The sequence below is a fragment of the Cornus florida genome, unplaced genomic scaffold (assembly GCF_030987335.1).
Source record: "Cornus florida cultivar Cherokee Brave unplaced genomic scaffold, ASM3098733v1 CherokeeBrave_3.0.0_Hap2_Chr11, whole genome shotgun sequence".
Lineage (NCBI taxonomy): Eukaryota > Viridiplantae > Streptophyta > Magnoliopsida > Cornales > Cornaceae > Cornus > Cornus florida.
The window spans coordinates 45,679,879-45,684,987 of record NW_026775581.1 but is presented as its reverse complement, the minus strand read 5'-3'; the positions used below and the strand labels follow the sequence as shown (position 1 = coordinate 45,684,987).

Below are 5,109 nucleotides of genomic sequence, written 5' to 3'. Positions count from 1 at the left end.
AAAACTATCAACGTTGGTTTTGAATCACCTAAGCCCAATTGAATATAAACCAAGTAAGGGAGAAGATTCACACTCGCTCCTAAATCAAGAAGGGCCCGATTAATAACATGATCACCAATAGTGCAAGAAGTAATCGATGAACCGGGGTCTTTAAATTTTGGGTGGGTGTTGTGTTGCAAGACTGAGCTTACTTGTTCGGTCAAAAAACTTTTTTCAGTGCTTGGCTTTTGTTCTTCCTTTTAAGGGTGCAAAGATCTTTCAAGAATTTGGCATAGGCTAGAATTTGTCTAATTGCATCCAAGAGAGAAAGATTAATTTTCACTTGCCTAAACACATCAATGTTTTCATTTGCCTTATTTTATTACTTTTCAAGAGAGGTGAATGCTTTTAAAGCATCCAGAAATAGAGCCTTGGGCTAAAAAGCTTTTTCAAAATCATTCTTTGAAACATTTTCAACATTAGATTTTTTCAAAATCAATGAAAGATGAATGGGATGTGAGACGAGATGGGTGTCAACTTTGGGTTGCACTGGTTCACTCTTTTAATTGGGAACACCAACTTAATTGTCCAAAACTCTTTCACTTCTCAAAGTGGTCACCGCATTCACATGTTTAAAGGTATAACCTTCCGAAGAGGAATTGATTTCCACAACAAATTGTTGCTTTGGTGGTGGATTCAAAGGCATTTTCCCTTTTTCCCTAGCATTCAATATACTAGCTATTTGCCCGACTTGGGTTTCTAACTTTGCAATCGATTGGGAATAGGAATGAAGCAATTGAGTATTTGCTTCCAAAGTACCTAAAGCGGTTAGAAATTTCTCTTTAAATGCGGGACTCCTTCAATTTCCTTAAGAATATAAAGATTGGTTTGGAAAATGAGAGTTTGAAAATTGGATTCCATGTGATGTTTGGTAAAATGAACAATAACCTTGGGAACCTTGGGAACCTTGGCTTTGCAAAGGGGGCAGAACATACTTGCTTTGGAAACCACTTTGGGGAGGGTTTGAGCCTTCCCTTTGGCTTTTCCAAGAGAAGTTTGGATGGTTCCTCCGCATTATGATAAGTGCCATAGGGATTATTCCCCTGGTTAACAAAAGCGGCATTCGCTTATTCATGGTGTTCACTTTGCACATGTCCATGAGGACAATTGGAAGTAGAATGTAAAACACTAGAATAAGTCATGCATGATTCATTGGAAGGATGATGAGTATGATTAGGGGAGGAAGACACTTGGTTCAACGAATTTTAGTTGATCAAAAATTGATCAAACCTTTGAGATAAGGACTTCACTTCGGCGACAATGTCATTGGAATGGTCGACTTGATATAAGCCGACATTCTTCCCTCCACCTACATTTCTAACATTTTTAGATGATAAAGATCGATGCATTGAATTCTCACTCATGCTCTCATATAAGCGCCACACATCATCTTCATGCCTATCAAGATAAAAACCACCCAAAGAAGCATCAACCATTCCTTTATAGTTATTGATGAGCGCTGAAAAGTGTGCAATTAAACCCCTTAAGCTTAGGACCTTTATTTATATTACTTTTCCATTTTAGACTAATTTCATTTTATTGCCCTTTTCAGGCGCTTATCCCAAAAATAAGTTAAGTCAGCTAAATAAGAGCATTAAAGAAGCTAACTCAAGCTGGATGGAAGAAAGGAGCAAAGTGGAAGCAAAATGAAATAAAGTGTGGAAATCAGCATGTTCGATTGATCTCAGAAATCCTTTGATCGATCGCAGCAACATCGATTTGGACACATTAAGATGAATCCAAGCCTTTGTTCTTATCCAAAAGAATCCACCATGTTCGATCGATCCAATATCTCTTCGATCGATCGAAAATATTCGATCTTATCCACACCTACCACCCCACCTACCACTTTTGTCTCTTTCCCAAAATATCCCAAAATATCTCAGAGATTTGTCTTTATTCAAAAAGGCGCCGCCAAGGATGGATCAATCTCTGCAGCATTCGATTGATCTCAGCACAGTTCGATCGATCTCAGAATAGTTCGATCAATCGAACCTCCTCAAGTCCGAAAAAAATAAGTTACAGCTCATTAAACGTTGGCTCATGGTGCAATCATTGCAAGGACCCTAGTGCACGAATCCAGACCATTGGGTGAGACACTTGACCTACCTATATAAGGATTTTGAGCCTCTTTTACATCATATCACACATATCATCTCATAGACTTAGAAACATTCTTAGAGAGGAAGAAAAGAGAGGAGGAAAAGCTAGAGACACATTCTTGGGAGTTCTTCCATTCTTCTAGGGTTTCCATCAAGAAGGAGGTCATTCCCACTATAGAGATAGCCCTTGAGGGATGGATGACTACTTCAATGAGTGGCTAAACATCTTTTGGGGCTAGAGTTAGCCCCAAACATGCTTTTTAGACTCTAATGCTTTGTATTTTGAGGGGATTTATGTTGTAATCTTGCTTTGACACTTATTTTATATATGAATCTTGTTTATTCAACGATTTGTGTGGTTTAATACTTTTAATTAATTCTTTCATTCTATCCATATGTCTATGTATACTAGAATAGATGTTCATGTGTTTATCTCTAGTTTTATGTTATTGATACATGTCTATGTGTATTGATACTATGGATCTAGAGATTGTCAAGGCATAGTGCTTAATAGAATACTATTGTGGTTTATTTGATGGTTTATACTCATGTCTTGATGGATTGTACTGCCTCTCCCTTAGTTTTTTTAGTTTAATTTTCATGCCCTTAGCTTAGTTGTAGTGGAGTTGCCTTAGTTGTTAGATGGGAGGACAATCCATGCTTGTTGTTTGATGTTCCATGCTTATAAATGCAAGTAGTATTATTCTCTAACTATGTGATGTGTTTGGATTGTGAGCTTAAAGGAAGGATTAATGGCCTAGTTTGATGTATTGTGCTATTCACTAGGTTGCTTAGACAATATAGCCTTAATTGGTCATCCATGCTTATTAAAACAATCAAACACACACTCTCAAATTGCAATACATGTTTCCCCTCATTAATTATACATTGAATGTCTAGAATGGTGATGTTTAGTGGTGACATCTAGACCCCGAGACCTCACTCTCTTGTTTTCTAAATTTCATTTAAATTGATTATTTTACATTGAACTTGTTTAGTTTAGTTAATAGTCTAATCAACAAAACAATCCACTTTTAATCACTCGACCTACTAACCATATACATTGTTTCCATTGTAAATACGCTTAAAAATCCCTTGGGACGATCCCTACTCACCCTAGCTATATTTTTAGTTAGAGGTAGTAGTGGCTTTTATAAATTTAAAACTTGGCCACACTATTTTGTACATCTTTAAACGTTGGTGTGATGACAACACCAAGTTTTTGGCGCCATTGCCGTGGATTAAATTGACAACACCAAGTTTTTGGCGCCGTTACCGGGGATTAAATTGGCAACGCCGTGTTTTGGAAACAAATAGGAATTAGTACTCTTTTGATCGTGTCTTTACTTTATTTTCTTTCTTGTTACTTATTGTGTTTGTTCATGTTTGATTAGGTGTATTGAGCAAGGAAGTTGAGCAAAGGAGAATTGAAAGTAAGGAAGCTAAATGAAGCTAAGCAAAAGCAAAAAAAAAAAAAATTTGCAAAGCATAGCAAGGCTTGAAACTTGAAAGTTTAATTAAAGTTGCTTAAGGACCCTTTGTGAGATCTTTCTAACTCAATCTCTAGTTAAATCGTCGGCCCGCATGGTGGTAAGTTTTTCATTTCATAGATAAATCGTGAGCCCGCGTGGAGGCAATTTACATTTCTTTGCATGTTGTTCAAACATGGAAGTATAGGATCAATGTATGTGGAGAATATTTGTTGATTAATTTGTTGTGGGGGTGAAGTGATTGTTATTTGCTTGTTATTTGTTTAGCTAGTGTATGCATGGTCATAGGTCATTAAATCCTACTCTTGTCCCTCCTAATTTGCATCTTGAATCGGTTGTTCGTAATCCTAGGGGAAGAGGTAGTTCTCATCACTCCATTTGACCAATGGAGGAATTGAATGACGACCATGTGGAGGACATTGGTCACATAAACCAACAAGGCATCCCCCACCCTAATGTGCATCATAAAAACATTCAAGTACCATTAGGCATACCTAGACCATTCATTCCACCACAACAACAAGGCCAAATTCCATTGGGAATGCCTTGGCCAATGTTTGCTCCACAACCTCTCATTATGCAAGGCAATCAAGGTGTCCGAGTGGCACCGCCGGTTGTGAATCCTCCCATTACTTTAAGAGACCATTATGTGCCTAATGAATATAATGCACCCAATTGCATTCAATTGCCCCTATTTAGAGCACATCACTATGAGATTAAACCGCAAACCATTCAAATGCTTCCCAACTATCATGGACTTCCAAGTGAAGAACCTTATAAGCATTTGGATGAGTTTCTTGGAGTGTGTTCCACCATGAAATACATGGACATGCCGAAAGAGGTTTTAAGACTTAAAATTTTTCCTTTCATCCTTAAAGACAAGGCAAAATATTGGTTTAACAATCTTAGGCCTTTTTTGATAACTTCTACGCAGAAATGCAACAAGAGTTCTTGAAGAAGTACCACCCGGTTTCTAAGACTAATGTCATGAGAACTTACATTCGTGAATTTTCTCAAGGGGATGGGGAAATGTTTCATGATGCATGGGAAAGGTTTTACAATTTGCTTAGAAAGTGCCCTCATCATGACATACCTAAGTGGCAATTAGTTCAATATTTCTTTGAAAGTTTACCGGATAGTCACAAGGGTATGGTTGATACATCTATGGGTGGTTCTTATCTTGACAAGCATGAGGATGATGTGTGGCAATTGTATGAAAGTATGAGTGAAAATTCAATGCATAGATCTTTATCTTCTAAAAATGGTAGAAATCTAGGTGGAAGGAAGAATGTTGGCTTATATCAAGTTGACAATTCCAATAACATAGCAGCTGAGATGAAATCTTTATCTCAAAGGTTTAATCAATTTTTGATTAACCAAACTTCGGCGAATCAAGTATCTTCCTCCCTTAATCATGTTCATCATCGTGCATCTAATGAATCTTGCATGACTTGTTCAAGTGTTTTACATTCTACTTT

The 5,109-nt window shown here is 37.2% G+C and overlaps 1 non-coding gene across 1 annotated transcript; it reads right to left on the bottom strand.

The window, feature by feature from the left end:
• Nucleotides 1–4,615: 4,615 nt before the first annotated feature.
• On the bottom strand, nt 4,616–4,722 carry LOC132287517 (small nucleolar RNA R71). The gene has a single exon (XR_009473051.1). It is a non-coding gene; the product is annotated as a small nucleolar RNA R71 (small nucleolar RNA).
• Between the last annotated feature and the right edge of the window lie 387 nt (nt 4,723–5,109).